This window comes from Leuciscus leuciscus (assembly GCF_965113295.1).
Source record: "Leuciscus leuciscus genome assembly, chromosome: 1".
Classification (NCBI taxonomy): Eukaryota; Metazoa; Chordata; class Actinopteri; order Cypriniformes; family Leuciscidae; genus Leuciscus; species Leuciscus leuciscus.
In genome coordinates, this window is record NC_138725.1 from 18,929,740 (window position 1) to 18,947,448 (window position 17,709).

The window sequence follows — 17,709 nt, forward strand, 5'->3', positions numbered from 1 at the left end:
CCCATGTTGAACTTGCAAAACCTACAATCAAATCTGAGATTTCTCAACGGCAATCGGGTGAAAGAGACAAATTTAGCCGCCTAGCCCCATAGACTCCCATTCATTTTGCACTCATGGGCGATCGCCCCCAGTGGAACTCTGGTGGAACTACAACCAAAATTCGGTACAATAGGACTTAATAGGGAATGGGCAGGCTCTCCGTAGACGGGCTCTGGTACAGCCTATCTTTCTTTTATAAATATAATAAAACCAAAGACTTTTTGGAGATATGAAAGATACTCTATAGGTCCTCAAGATTAACATGAGATTGACTGAAACTGAGTGTTTCACCCCCCTTTAAATGTTTCCCATATCTCTCCGCGGTCTTCTTTCTCTCTCACAAACGCGCGGAACAGATAAGTAACGCAATCTAACAGCACCACCTTGAAACAAAAAGCGGGATAATATACTGAATTTGCGCTGGGATTATATTATATTTTTATAATAACCCTAACACATGAGTTAAGACTTAACGTAGCTAAAAGTATACATATCCTCTGTTTAACAATTTTGTTTTTAACCTTACAAAATAACTATGTGTCTAATAACACACCGTCAGCTCGGGAATATGAAAATCTTTGCATGCATAATATTAAAAGTAATATTAATACTCACCTACAGCCATATGCCAATATTTAGATTAAGAATCAGGATGAGCGATAAGATGAGGAGCTAAAGCAAGCACAAAATGGAGAAGGAAACCCTGTGCAATGCGCAAACTATTTAGATCTTACATGTTAGTTCAACATGGAAAAAGTTTGTCCAGAAAACTTAAACATGTAGCTGTGACATTTTGGAGAATTTTGTTGGACTAACATGTATTTTTACGTAGATTCACAGTTATTCACAATTCCTAATTTATGTTTTCAAAAAGCACAGTATGCTGGACAAATGGTAATTAAATTTTTTACAGTGTAGTTATCATAAAATCAAACTTTATCAAGTTTTCCTATAGAGTTTTACAGGCTTTTATCATGTATCCTGACTCAAATAATGTGTTTCTAACAGCAAACACTCAGAATAAAGTGAGATGATCTGCTGATGATCCTGAATGGCTTGTTGAATGAGTGTTGATAGTCTGAGGCTCATCAATATTAACAGATCTGCTGAAAACACTCTTTATTTCATGACAATAGTTCCTGTTTTCACCTCATTTATTATGCTGATGTCTTCAGATCTCCTGTAAATTGACACTTAAAGCTCATTTCATTGCTGTCAGACTGAGGGGATTTGATGATTACTATGTAGGCTACATTTATTCTTTAGTCTTTATGCGTTGAACTCTTATTCTTACAATTATTTATTTTCAGAATAATTTCATTACATTATTTATATTCTGTTACCAATAAGTATAAAACAAACTCAGTAACTGATATATATTTTTTATTTATTTTGGGCAGATCAGCTCCTCCCACTAAAATTTACCATAATTGAAGCCCCTCCCATGTCAATCACATCATCAGTGAAGCTCCTCCCACAGCAGTTCTCCAATAAATGCTGTAAATTCCCATCAGCTGCAGGGACGTGCACAGACATTTTGAGGGGCAGGGGCTCAAGTGAAAAAAAAGGGCACTTCTCATAATGACGTTTTTTTTTTTTTTTTTTACAAAAAAGTGCATATTATATTAACGCAACTCTGACTTCCTTTTTAAAAAATTTATTTAAAAAGTTAATTAATTTTATCTTCCTCAAACTCACGCAATTGTTTCATTTTCAAAAGATGCAACTAGTTTCAAGTATATATTTAGAATAACCTAAATAACTGCATCAAGCAGAGGGGCGTGTTTTACTAATAATTTGTTTATTTTTGCACAAGGCATTACATCATTTTAATTATTTTGGTGTTATCAGAATACATAACACTTTAAAATCAACACAAATATTCACTCTAAACTGAAGAGGGCTGTTGCTGCTATTTTGTTAACTTTACTGAAAAAAATCACTGCAAAAATGATTGACAAAATACAAAAATACAGCAATTTAATAAAATTATTACAAAAAAAAGGTCTTCTACTTCAAAATAAAATCTGTTACTTCCATTCCCTGGTTGTCTCTCCTTCCTCCCTTACAGCGGCAACCTTCTGGGGCCATGTCCCTGTAGATGTTTATGCATGTCAAGTCAAGTCAAGTCAAGTTTATTTGTATAGCGCTTTTCACAATACAGATTGTATCAAAGCAGCTTCACAGTATTAAATTAAAATAATACAACAAAGTTTGTTTCAAGAGGAATTTATTGATTGATAAAATTAAATTAAATATCCCCAAAATATCCCCAACTGAGCAAGCCAAAGGCAACAGTGGCAAGGAACCGAAAAACTTCATCAAGTGACCTAATGGTGTTCTAAAACTCCATCAGGTGACCTAACATGTACGCATGTACACACACACACACACACACACACACACACACATACACAATAACTGATGGTGACTGACATGGACTTAGTTTCACATTTGAGGGAGGACTGTATCATCATCATCAAATAAAACCTTCAAAATCCACATTTAGATGGAGTTTGTTTTAAACCTACTACACTCTAAAAAATATTCTGTGGCTTAGTAAATATTACAGAAATATTTAACTTTATTAAAATCTCTGAAAATCTTACTTGATTGTTTGAATTAAACTTACCAAAATAATTGAGTAAAAATTCAATAAAAGCCAATGTCATGTATGTGGTTGTATGGAATACTATTTTATAAAGGTTTAGAAGAAATAAAAAAAGTTAAATTGCTCATAAATAAAAAGTTAATTTATAAATATTATTTTTAATGTTTAATGTTAACTTATTTCTACTCAGTTTTATGTATTAATGTACCAGATGCAGTTACTCAGATTTACTACATTTTTTAGAGTGTATCCTCCATCTGTTTGCATCTGTAGATTTCTTCTAAATTCACCAATTTAGATTTCTAAATTTCAGGGGGAAAGACTCTTGATGTAAGTCATTAACTGGGGACGTTCTGTATGCAAATTAGGCGTCAACTAGTGATAGTTCACTTTGAAATAAAATGTTGTTATGTTTTAGCTTACCTCAAGGGCATCCAAGATGTCTTTTTTTCCGCAGTAGTTTAAATTTTGATATTTTTAGGTCAAACCGTTCTTGTCTGTCAGTCATATAATGATGGTCACGGTCTCAAAGAGGATAGAGTCCAAATTAAAACAATTCCCCATCGTCCAAATTAAACAATTCCCCATTGTAAGTACACATTGATGGCCTACGACACGAAACGAGCGGTTTGTGTGAGAAAACAAACAGTATTTATATCGTTTTTAGCTCTTATAAACAGCCACGTCCAAGTGATCTGAGGGCGCGCGCGCATCCTGGTGTGTGACGTGTACGCAGACTGGTGCATAGATATATATACACTAGATGTCGCCTTAAAGACATTCGTTCCAATGACCTGCCGTAGACAAGGCGACATCTAGTGTATATATCTATGCACCAGTCTGCGCACACGTCACACACCAGGATGCGCGCGCGCCCTCAGATCACTTGGACGGACCTGATATTTAGATATACTATTCTTCAATAAATATATTTGTTTGACAGGGAAGCTGTGCGCAAACAGGAATATATATTATTTTTCAAAAATAGAAAAAAAGCACTCCAGAAAAAAGGGCACTTTCTCTCCAGTAATAAAAAGGGCAGGTGCTCAAGCCCCCTTTGATGTCTATGTGTGCACGTGCCTGATCAGCTGCAAGTGAAGACGAGCATCAGAGCATCAGGAGGAGCTGAAATCTGCAAAGACTGAGTTTATTAAAGAGGACAGTGAGAACATGAGTGATCCAGAACCCTGCAGAATGAAACACACTGAAGATCCTGAAGAACAAAGAGGTTGGTGTTTATTCTTCATTCATGTTAGAAATTCATGTCTAGATTATTTTGTAGCATTTGTCTACTTCAATGTCCTTTCACTCATTTTTTTTTCTCTTATTTTGATAAATAATAATATTTTTCTTTTATGTCAGACCTGAGTGAAGTGAAGGAGGAGAGTGAAGAACTGAGTGAAGTGGAGGAGGAACATCATGTCAAACCTGAAGATAAACCTTTGAGTCGCTCAAAGACTGAAAATAATTTTTTAAAGAAAAGAAGAGCCAAGAAATCTACAGCCTGCACTCAGTGTGGAAAGAGTTACACAACCAAACAAAGTCTTGAGTTTCACATGAGATTTCATACAGGAGAGAAGCTGCACACCTGTGATCAATGTGGAAAGAGATTCCCAATCAAACAACATCTTAATGTTCACATGAGGATCCACACTGGAGAAAAGCCGTACGCATGCGATCAGTGCGGGACGAGCTTCACACAATCATCAACCCTTAAGATTCACATGAGGATCCACACCGGAGAGAAGCCGTTCACATGTGATCAATGCAGCAAAACTTTTCTTAGGGCATCAGAGCTGAAGACACACCTGAGAGTTCATACGAAGGAGAAGCCGCATTCATGTTCTGTGTGTGGAAAGAGTTTTTCACAGCTGTGCAGTTTAAAAGTACATCAGAAAATTCACACTGGTGTGAGAGAGTACATGTGCTTTGAGTGTGAGAAGACTTTTACTACAGCGGAGTGTTTAAAGCTGCACAAGAGAATTCACACTGGAGAAAAACCTTACAAGTGTTCACACTGTGACAAGAGATTCAATCAGTCAGCAGATTTGAAAAGACATGAGAGGATCCACAGCAGAGAGAAGCCGCACACGTGTGATCAGTGTGGAACAAGTTTCTCTTTTAAAAGTGAACTGAATCGACACATGAAGATCCATACAGTGGAGAAACCACATCACCATGATCCATCTTCTTTACTCACTCGAATGGAAAACAATCACAGTCTGAGATCACAGTAAGTAGTTCATCTTTATGTGCTGAGCATTAAAGTCTCTCCTGTGTAAGTTAGTTTCCTAATGAGCAACAGGACATCTTGGTGGTTGCTTGCATTCTGCTTCACATTTTTCACATTATTATTATTAGAATTTATTAGGATTAACCCCTTGAGATGTATCATCTCGTTTTCGAGGGGGTCCTTACAATGAAACACAATTACAACTTAAAGAACATAACAAGATTACAATTAACAAAACATCAACAAACAGACAACAATAAAACACCACCCCAGAAAAAAAGAAAAAAAAGCAACAGTACACATAACAACAACGACAGTTTCAATGATAGCACGTGCAATCTACTTTAAAATAAGATAATAAAGATTGTTTGAACAACCGAAAAGAAGTAATGGATCTAATATCTACAGGCAAATTATTCCAGTCTAGTACAGCTTTAAACATAAATGCTCTCTTACCAATTGTTTTTTTAACACGAGGAGCGAGAAAGTAAGTCTGGACAGAATGCCTAACTTGGTAGTTTGAAGAAAAGAGTACAAAGTATTGTTGTAGATAACTAGGATAATCAAAGTAAATAGATTTAAATATAAATTGGAGCCAGTGAGTCTGCCTTCTCACATTCAAAGATGGCCACTGAAGTGCATCATACATTGTACAGTGTTGAGTGGAAAAAGAACATCCGAAAACGAATCTACAAATTCTATTATATGCCGAATTAAGTGAGACAAGATCAGATTTTAATGCTGTCTGATAAACCACATCACAGTAATCAAAAAACGGAAATATTAATTGAACAACTAGTTTCTTACGAACACTATAAGAGAAGCAATTTAGAGATCGATGCAAAATACTCATTCCAACATTGACTTTTCGTAAAACATGATTAATGTGTGGTTTAAAGGAGAGTTTAGAATCAAGCCATAAACCAAGATATTTAATAGTGTCAACTCTATGCAGGGGAGTACTGTCTTTACATGATATAACACAAGAACAGGTTTTAGAATTAAGTTTATGTCTAGAGCCAAAAATCATAGTATATGACTTGGTTTTATTAAGCACTAATTTGTTAGCCAAAAGCCAGTCTTGTAAACTATTAAAATCCGATTGAAGAGATAATTGAATTTGTATAGGATCAGAATTACATGTAAATATGAGATATTGAGTTATAATTATAAGAAAGTATCTCATTATTACATAAAATTTTCATTATGAGATGTTTAGTCCTTACTATGAGAAAGCATCTTGTTATAATGCAATGTTAAGTTATTACGAGAAAGTTTCTAATTATTATAAGATACTAAGTCTTAATTATGACAACGTTTCTCATTATTGTGACTTCCATATTTACATTATTTGTGCAACTGTGATGGAAACAAGCTTCCATACTTTGTCCCCCGGACATCATGTGACTAAACAGATGAATGTAAATCAGCTTTCTGTTTCTAACATCTGCTTGTTATTAATAATTTCATGAATTAGTTGCAGCCCTAGTTCATTTAAGTTGGTTTTGATCATTAAAAACAATTGAAGAAAAATTGTTTGTTGCTGTGGCTTCGACAAAACCTGATTATCATGTTATACTGCGCGATTTGAAGATCTTGAGTTACAGATGTCACAGCTCTGTTCAGTTAGTTTCAGTTTCATGGACTTTTAGTTTGTTTTCTCGGTCACATGTTCACCTTTGTCTTAGTTTTCCCGCCACTTATCTGTCGTCATGGTCATTAATTTGTTCTGCACAGGTGTTTGTCATTTTACCCTCATTTGCCTTGTATTTAAGTGGCAGTCTTTTCAGTTCTCATTTGTCAAGTCACTTTTCTGCAGAGCGGTTGGTTTCATTTGCCTATCTTGTTTGTATTACCTTCTGAGTGGAAGACGTTATACCTGATCTTCATCTTCATCTTGTGTTCCTTGCAACTGTTGGTGTTTAATGTAACAATATCTAGTGTAAATGATAAATCATGTTTAACATTTGTGCTGGCTAATGGGCACCAGGGCACCATACAGACTTTATCAAAGAATTTGCTGACTTTCTATCAGAGTTAGTACTGGGTGCAGATAAAGTCCTTATTGTTGGTGATTTTAATATTAATGTAGATAACGTTAAGATGCATTGTATGTATTACCTTCTGGGTGGATTATTAAAGACGTTATACCTGATCTTCATCTTCATCGTGTGTTCCTTGCAACCGTTGGTGACACAGGATTAGTGTCACAATTATTATTGTGATTTATAGAAATATTTATTGATCATCTCTCATCACGTATATTATAATTTTTAGCAGAACTGCCAGAAAGCATCTGGAAGGAGAGGACAGAGAGAACGCCAGTGATCCAGAACCTGCAGAATGAAACATCATGATACTGAAGAACAAAGAGGTTGGTGTTTATTCTTGATTCCTCATTCATTATTCATGATGAAGAACATGCTGATGCTCACCAGATTTACATTGTTTCATGACCAAACTAGTGATTTATAACACAAATCATCTTCATGACATTAAAATAATCATAATCGTGCACAGCAGTGGTTGACCAGATTTGATGAGATTAAAATGACTGTTGAACCAGTGGCGGAACTAGAGTTTTATACATGGGGTGGCCAGGGGGTGGCCACTGCTACTTTCGGGGGTACACAGTACACACACACACACACACAGTGGAAAAGCTTATGGAAGGAATTGGGTCACTCTGTTTGTGTCTATAAGTGTTGAACATCCAAAATATTTGCAGAAAACAAAGCTTAAGCACCAAGGAGATAAGATACCGTAGCATGTGTCTGTTATGTACTGCTGCGTTTATTTACAAAAAAAACTCACATTTACAAAAAAACCCCCTGTTTTTTTAATTGTAGCCTACTTGAAAAATGTAAACAATTGTATTGCCCATCAATATAAAATCTTATCCTAGGAAGATTTAATACAACATAATTCACAATTCACTTTCATTGCTATGCGGACGACACCCAGCTCTACCTTTCCTCTAACCCCAACTCCTCCCTCCCTCCCTCCTCCCTCCCTCCCACCTCCCTCTGTGACTGCCTCCAAGAAATCAAAACTTGGTTTTCCTCCAACTTTCTCAAACTGAACAGTGATAAAACTGAGGTTCTTCTCATTGGTTCTAAATCCACCCTCGCCAAAGCTAACAGTTTCACCATCACCATCGATAACTCCTCTGTCTCTCCCTCCCCTCAAGTTAAGAGTCTGGGTGTCGTCCTGGACGGCACTTTGTCTTTCCATTCTCACATTAACAACATTACCCGTTCTGCATATTTCCATCTCCGCAATATCAACCGTCTCCGCCCGTCCCTCACTGCCGATAATACCGCCATCCTGGTCCATTCCCTCGTCACCTCCCGCTTGGATTATTGCAACTCACTTCTCACTGGTCTCCCCCTCAAGTCCCTCCGTAAACTACAACTTGTTCAAAATGCTGCTGCCCGGATCATCACCAGGACCCCGTCTTCTCATCACATCACCCCTGTTCTCCAGCAGCTTCACTGGCTTCCCATCACACACCGCATCACCTATAAAATCCTTCTATTAACATTCAAAGCCCTCCACAACCTCGCCCCTCCTTACATAACTGAACTTCTCCACGTTAACACACCCAGTCGGACTCTTAGATCATCTTCATCTATCAGCCTCACTGTCCCCCCTGCCCGTGTGACCACCATGGGTTCCAGAGCCTTCAGCCGTTCCACCCCCCGCCTCTGGAATTCCCTACCACCCAACATCCGAAACATTGATACATTGACAATTTTCAAATCACATCTCAAAACCCACCTTTTTCTGCAATGTTACCCTCCCTGACTGTCACGCTCTCCAGATCTTTTATTTTTACTAAACCAAACTTTTTTTCCTTTTTGAGTATCTTTTTGTATCTTTTAGTATGTTAACTGCTTTTGCTATCTGATATGTTTTTAAACCCTGTTTTATTTGTACGGTGACCTTGGGTGTTTTGAAAGGCGCCTTTAAATAAAATGTATTATTATTATTATTCATAATATTTTATAATTATTCTTTCTAAATATAATTATTTTTTTGTGTTCATTTTTGGGTGAACTATCCTTTTAATCTGGCAAAACCTTCTCAACTTAAATTCCTGAATTGGGTATGTGATTGACTGCCTGTGTCTGGTAGATGCTCTGACCTGTTGCTGGTCCTGAAGTCTGACCACACTGACTCTGACTAGCCAGTGGTGATGCAAGGGCTTGGGTCTGTTTGCACCTGATCTGCCTGTTAGTCATTTTAAGCCAAAATGGGGGTCAACCTTGAACAAATTGCAACAGAAGCAAACTCAACAGAAGCAAGAGATTGGTTTTGGGACTGGGTCTGTGACACTCATCTTCATCATCCACTACAGCTAAATAACTACAGCAGCATATTATCACTTCTGTCTAATTCTGACCATAATACTGTTCACTTGATCCCTATTTCCAAGACCGCCCTAAAGAGCTGCAAACCCCTGGTTAAATCTATCAATGTATGGTCAGAAGACAGCGTAGAAACACTGAAAGACTGTTTTTATGCACAGACTGGGACATTTCTTTAGTGAGCGAAGCCTGGACCTTTCCTCAGAAGTTCCCACAGATTACATACAATTCTGTTCTGATGCTGTGATCCCAAAACGGAATCTAAAAGTCTTCCCAATAATAAGCCTTATATTACAAAGGAGGTAAAGGGTTGTATAAAAAAAAAAAACATAAAAAAATAAATAAAAAAACAATCAGGCATTTAGGATCAATGACCACTTAAAACTTAAAGGGACACTTCACTCATTTGCATTAAGCTTTGTATCGTTAGAAACCCAGTCATATTTTTGAATGGTCTTGCATTATTCCCTCATTTTACCCTGGGACGGGAGAAATACGTATTTCAGTGTTCCAGTTCCTGTTTACAATGATGTAAAAATCCCATATCTTTGTAGAGGAACATACACTCATTCCTCATTTTTCCAGGGGGTGGGACCCGTCTGCAGCAAAGAATTTCAATGCCTATTTCTCCTGGACGAAATCTCTGAATCAGACGAGGACACGGACGTTTGTGTTGGGAACCATCCTAGTTTCGCACCACATATGGACAGCGGCGTCCTGGAGACATATTTCAGAATCCGGTGTTCTAGATTAGTGGGAGTGGCTTGCGGATCTGTGCAATGTGGTGCATTGTGGGAGTTGTTGTCTTCCATACAAATGCACCCTAAAGTTACTTTCTGTCTTTCCTCGGTCAAGAAATTTATGTTACATTTCGACTACATATATGACCAACTTTCAATAAAGATTAATGTTCCCACGGGTGAAATACTCCTTTAAAACTGTACAAAAGGAGTTGACCCAAAAGCTCAAAGAAGCAAAGGAACATCATAGGGAGTTGATAGAGAAAAACTTCAAAACTATGAACTCTAAAAAACTGTGAGACTCAATGAGGATAGCAACAAATATGAAACATTGCATGTCATAGATGAACTGACAAAAGCAAATTAGTTGAATTATTTTTACAAGAGGTTTGACAATCATGTTTTCTCGGTTGAATGTGATATGGTGCTTGACAGTATTGTTACTGATGATGCTGATAGGTTTGAGATTGACCCTAAATCCAACAACAAGGTCTTCAAGCAAATCAGTGTAAACAAGGCCACAGGTCCAGACGGCATCTCTGCTTTTCTACTAAAACATGTGCAGATGAACTGGTGCCCCATTATCCAGAGGTCCCTACAGTCTCACACTGTACCAACACAATGGAGAAAGGCCATTATTATACCTGTCCCTTAGAAGCCCTGCCCACAGGAGAGTAATGATCTTATCTTGGGATGAAGTGCATAGAAAAGCTTATTATGAGCAAAGTAAAGCTACTGTAGATGTAGGCCCACAGTTAGATCCTTATCAGTTCGCATACAAAAATCGGAGAGGCACTGATGATGCAATCAACTGTTTAGTTCACCTAGTTACTAAACATCTTGAGAATTCGAGGGTCTATGCTAGATTGTTGTATATTTTAGTTGGGCCTTTATCACTCTGCAGCCTCACATTCATTTGGAAACGCTGCACCAGATGAATGTCAACCCCATTGCTATTAAGAGATTCATTCACTCATTTCTGACCAGATGTAGTCAGTGAATGTACATGCAGTTCTGTTGATAATTATATGTTTAAGTTCTCTGATGATACAGCTATCCTGTGTCTCATATTTGACACATCAGATGTAGTTAAATATAAATGTGAGGTTCAGAATTTTGTCCAGTGGTGTGACACCCATTTTCTTAGCATTAATATGAAGAAAACAGTGGAGATGGTGTTTAATCCCAAGTCTATTGGAGACCATTCACCAGTGGTCATTAACAATCAAAATATAGCCCAGGTGGACTTTTACAGATATCTGGGCATCTACATTAATAATAGACTGACATGGAGTGTTTAGGTACAAACGTCTGTACTAGGGTCCTATACTACAGTAGTTCTTCATAGGCTTGGGGGTCTTTAGTGTTAACCAGAAAGTGCTGCTTCTCTTCTACCATGCTGTAATTGAAAGCATTCTGCTGTATGGTATTTCAGTCTGGTTTGGCAATCTCAGTGTACAACTGAAAGCTCAGTTTACACGGATAACACAAAGAGCCATACAAATGATGGGAGTCAAGCAGCATCCCACACTTCAGACTCTTTTTGACAAAACAATTATTAGACAGGCTCAGAAAGTTATTTCAAACCCTACTCATGTCCTTCACCCTGAGTACCAGCTTCTTTCCTCAGGCAGACGCTTCAGAGTCTCTTAGTGCAGGCTCAATGGCTTTAAGAAATCCTTTGTCCCTCTGTCTATTAAGCTAGTGAATGCCTGAACTAGTTGATGCACAAAATCAATACCCCGATAAAGAGGTTGACTGGCAAAAAGTATTTTATGTATTTTAAAAATACAAAAATACTCATCTTAAACATATTTAAATACAAATTGCATTTGTTTTTTTTCCAAAGGCTTTAAAATACAAGATCATATTTTGTATTTCAAATACCTATATTTAAATACATGTATCTGAAATACTGCCAATCCCTGCTGGCAACACTGTTGCCAGTAGTTTACTGTAAACTTTAGTTTTTTGGGTCACCGTTGTGCTGAAGAGTAGAACCTGTGATTCAGTCCAGGAGAAGATCTAGAAACATTGATGATTTGCTGCATGCTGCTTTATTTAACAGGCAGTGACTGTGTAGTTGCTGGTCCAGTGGAAATCTTTTTATGTTCAATAGTTTTTTAGTGGCCTCAAATGAAATAATTTCACAGTAATACTTTGCTCACATTATTTATGCATTAAATATATAATACATTTAAATGACAGTTGGTCAATTTAAGGCAGTTGGTTTCTCCAAGTGAAATTAGTAAACTTGAGCTTTAATTTAGTGCATTTTTACAGTAACATACTATAGATTACAGTAAAGAACTGTACAATTAACAGTATATTACTGGTAACACTGTTGCCAGTATTTTACTGTAAAAAAAAAAAAAAAAACCTGGTAAGGTCTAACAGTGTATTGTGTTTTCAATTGTGATTCATTTATGACAAGAGAGCACCTCAAAAAATCTAAATCATACCAGGAGTTCTGGCCTTTGTTACAAAAAGTCGACGCACACACTTTTAATAATGGAAACTTTGGTTCCCTTTCATCCTGGGAACTCTGACGTGTTGTCGGGGGAGTTCCCTGATGAATTGGGATCCCGCTAGCGAGCCAATTGCCTTCGAGAGAATTAAAACAAGCCAATGGACATTGGCATGCAAGATTTGCATTCCAGAGTCCGCCTACCAGCGCGGGAATTAAATGCGGAAGTAAACCTTGCGTCAATGCTTTTTGCTTCGGAGCCATCCAGTGTCTCTGCTGAGCTGCTGTTTGCCGAAGAGTGTTTTCAAAACGAGTCTTAACAAGCGGAAGAAGAAGAAGAGGCTGAAATCTCTGGTGCTGGTGTGACGGCGCTCTAAGCGATCATCGCGTCCCCGCTGCTGACTGAGTACATTTCTCTCTGAAAAAAAGAGCCGTTTTCACGACTGGTAACGGGTGGGTGCAGCACACGGGCTTGCAGTTTCCCCGTTGTGTCTGCCACGTGGTCTCTTGGCGCTTCGGCGTGGAAAGAGTATTTCTTTTTTTCTCTTCTCTCTTCTTTCTTTCTAAAAGAGCTTGCGGGTATTTAAAAAATGCGTCCTTTTCAGGATGTCATTTCACCCGTGCGTTTCTGGATGCGGTCGACTTCTCCCTCAGGAAGATGGCCATAAACACTGCTTCTCGTCTATGGGCTGAAGACACGCTGAGGCAGCGTTTGTGGATGAGTGGATGAGCCTCGTGCGGTTCCGGTTGTCTCCTTCGGGGCGCCGCCTGAGGACCAGATGTCGATCGCGGCATCGAAGCGTTCCTGAGACAGGCGACATGAACGAGGACACGGATGCTGCTCCACGGGAGGGTGCTCCTGCACACCTCCTTCCCCTGGGGGAGGGCCGGGCGGAGAATCCTTTGTTGGTTTTTCTTTCTGTTCTGGTACCTACATATTCAATAAAAGAGCAGTTTCTACTTCCTCCTCCAAGTCATCCATGGCCAAAACTGGTGGGCACACAGTCTCCCCCGTCCAAGAGGGCCAGAATGGCAGTGTGTGCCGCCCCCAAGCGGCACCACTCCCGTTACCCTCTTCCCAGCTTGCGGATAGCAGTAACACAGCCTTGGCTGCGTCGCTCCGGTCTGCAGCTGGGCCTGGAGGCGCAGAGACCAGGACACGAGGAGTCAGGGCCTCGTTCCTCGTCTCTCCCCCTCCCCTCGCCACGGGACAGCCCACAGCAGAATGTCCACGGGCCTTCTCTGCCGTCTCCCCCCCGGAGGAGGCAGGTGACCCCACCCTCGGTCGCGACAATGCCACCGGAGCCAGGTCCCTGTCCTCCACCTCGCTGCCCCTCCGCGGGTACGCTGGTGGTTTGGGTGGGTTTGTTGGGATGGTATCTAGAAGCCTGGCTAGCGCTTTCGGGTCCGTCCCGATGGCTCATCCGCACCATTCGGTTCGGCTATGCAATTCAGTTTGCAAGCCGGCCTCCCAAGTTCAGGGGCATCCACTTCACCCGTGTGCGGTCACTGGATGCCCCTGTCTTGCGGAAAGAGATCGATGTCCTGCTGGCGAAGGACGCGATCGAGCCGGTCCCTCCCCAAGAAAGGCAGTGGGTTACAGCCAATCCTGGATCTGCGAGTTTTGAATCGGGCCCTGCACAAACTCCCGTTCAAAATGCTCATGCAGAAGCGCATCTCCGAATGCATCCGTACCCAGAAATGGTTTGCTGTGATCGACCTGAAGGACGCATACTTTCATGTCTCGATTCTTCCTCGACACAGACCGTTTCTACGGTTTGCTTTCGAGGGTCGAACGTATCAGTACAAAGTCCTACACTTAGGGCTGGCCCTGTCGCCCCGTGTCTTCACGAAAGTCGTGGAGGCGGCCATTGTTCCCATGAGAGAACAAGGCGTGTTCAAGTGGCTCATTCTAGCTCACTTGCGAGATGTGTTCTGCGATCACAGGGACATGGTGCTTCGGCATCTCAGCCGGTTGGGGCTTCAGGTCAACTGGGACAAGAGCAAACTCTGCCTCGTGCAGATGATCTCTTATCTCGGTATGGAACTGGACTCGGTCGCCTGGACTGCATGCCTCACGGAGGAACGCGTCCAGTCAGTGCTCACCTGCCTCACGTCCTTTCGAGGCAGGACAGCGGTTCCACTGAAACAATTTCAGAGGCTTCTGGGGCATATGGCAGCCACAGTCGCAGTAACGCCGCTCGGCCTGTTACATATGAGACCGCTTCAGCGCTGGCTTCATGATCGAGTCCCGAAGTGGGCGTGGCAGAGCGGCACGTTCCGGGTCAAAGTGACCCCGCACTGTCGCCAAACCTTCTCCCCATGGTCGGATCCTGCGTTTCTTTGGGCCGGAGTGCCCTTAGTCCAGGTTTCCAGGCATGCTGGGGTTTTCACAGATGCCTCTGCCATAGGTTGGGGGGCCACATACAAAGGGCATGCAGTCTCGGGTCTGTGGACAGGGCCCCAGCTGCATTGGCTCATCAACTGCCTAGAGTTGCAAGTAGCACGCCTAGCTTTGTGTCACCTCAAGGGGTTTCTCAGATACAAGCACGTACTGGTCCGTATGGACAGCACTGCGACCGTTGCGTACATCAACCATCAAGGTGGTCTACGCTCCCGTTGTATGTCACGACTCGCCTCCCCCTCCTCCTATGGAGTCAGAAGCATCTGAGGTCGCTTCGTGCCGTTCATATTCCAGGGGCGCTCAACCGTGTGGCAGACAAGCTTTCACGGCAGCCTCCCCTGCCAGGAGAATGGTGACTCCATCCCCAGACGGTCCAGCTGATTTGGAGTGTCTTTGGAGTCGCACAGGTAGAACTGTTTGCCTCTCCAGACACGACCCATTGCCAGTGGTTTTACTCCCTGACCGAGGGGACCCTCGACACGGACGCCCTGGCTCACAGCTGGCCCCGGGACCTGCGCAAGTATGCATTTCCCCCAGTGAGCCTTCTTGCACAGACCCTGTGCAAGGTCAGGGAGGACAAGGAGCAGGTCCTTCTAGTGGCGCCGTATGATATGATGCAGAGGAGGAACATTGATATCCTCTGCCTTCAAGAGACAAGATGGAAAGGAGGGAAGTCAGGAGGTAAAGAGATTAATCTAGGATAAGGGTACAAATTGTACTACAGCGGAGGGCTAAGACCACGGAACGGCGTGGGAATATGCTTGAGTGAGGAATGGCAGGATAAAGTGATAGAAACAACCAGGAAATCAGACAGAATAATGGCAATGAGGCTGGTAATGCAGGACAAGACATATAACATAGTGACATCGTATGCACCACAACAGGGCCGTGAGGAAGAAGAGAAACAGAAATTCTGGAACCAACTGGCACAGGCTATCAACAACATCCCACACACAGAAGAACTGATCCTGGCAGGTGACCTAAACAGACATGTCAGCACAGATAGAGAGGAGTATGTAAGATGGCACGGAGGAAAGACAAGAGGGCAGATAAATGAAGGGGGAAAGACAATATTGGACTTTATGAGAATAACAGTCCTTGTGTTGGTGAACACCTTCTTCGTCCATGGAGAAGAGCAGACCTATACATTCAAGAGTGGACCAAATCAAACGGTGATTGACTACATCACTGTGAGAAGAGAAAACCTGAGGACCATCAAAAACTGCAAAGTGATACCCGGGGAGACAATAGCACCACAACACAGACTGCTAGTCATGAACATGTATGTACAGCAGAGGAAGAGCAAAAGAAGGAAAAGAACAAATAAAACGAACTGGTGGAAACTAAAGACAGAGAAGGGCGGCGAACTGACAACAAAGTTAATCGGAGATGCTAGAGGAGAAGATGACCGGTGGTGACTTGAGATGGGAGGACACGTATCCCAAGGTAATGGAAATGGCAAAGGATGTACTTGGAGAGAGCCGAGGAGGGCAGTACCTGGAGAAAGAGTCATGGTGGTGGAATGAAGTGGTACAAGTAGCAGTAAAAAACAAAAAGGAAGCATTCAAGTTGTGGAAAAGAACTAGAGACGAGCATGATAGGGAGGTGTATACCAATCTGAACATGATATCAAAATCAGAAGTAGCTAAGGCAAAAGTGCGCGCTCACTCTACTGGAGGTGTTGCCGCTTCCTGGGCTTTGGCTCAAGGGGCCTTACTGACAGACATCTATAGAGCTGCGGGCTGGGCGACACCGAACACGTTCGCTAGATTCTATAGCCTACGTGTGGAACCTGTTTCCTCCCGAGTACTCGCTACGGCCAGTGGTGCAAGGGAATAGGTTGTGCTATGCTACACCATTCCGCCTCTCAGCCGGATACGTGCGTCCTTTGCTCCATATGGCACCCAACGTCTGTGAGCCTTGTGAGTTCCTCCTTCACTCCTCTGGTGCCAGGTGTGGCGGACCGCCCGACGCCAGGTCTGCTACCTCTAGTAGGAGTTGCTAGTAGACTGGGTGTTTTTCCAGTGGTCTCTACGGTGACCCATGATGCCATGTGCAGTTCAGCCGTGTCTTCCCCTTGACAGACTCGTTCTGTCGTCCCTGTTGAGTACGCTCCCACTTCCCTCGGTTTGGGACCACCTCAGGGACTGCCATATGTTTCATTATCCCACTGGGCTAGTACATATGTGTATTCCAGGCCCCCAACTGGGCTGGGCGCTGGAAGGGGCCAGCACCATGGCGTTTTATATATATATATATATATATATATATATATATATATAATCCTCTAAAATATAATATTATCTTTTTTAATACAGTACATCACATATTTTAGTAGTTATCATAAATTAGGTATCATTCGAAAGCTTACGAGCTCAGAATTCATCCTGTGAAACCCGATTTGAAATTGGACGTTGCGTTACCATAGAAACGGTAATCTAAATTATTTTAAGCATTTGATTGCCCCAAAAGGGCGACGTATCCTGGGGGATGCAAAATTAGAAATAAAAGTCATGAAATTGTACTATTTGTGATGGAAAATAGCAATAAACTAATTTCCTGATGCCTTTTTAGGGTTAAATTAGCCTACATATTATTATTACGTTCTTAAAATAGCATTAAAATAATAATTTTTCAATGAAACAATTGGGTTATAATTATTTTTAAAGTATTTAAATGGTGGCTGTCATTTAACAGATTTATTCAAACATACATTAAATATGGAAGAACAGATTAAGTAAAAATAATAATAATGATGATGATATTCAATACAGTGCATATATTTAGCAAAATGTACTTCTAAGTTCACTTTTCTTGCTGACTATTGAATGATTGGTCATTGAAT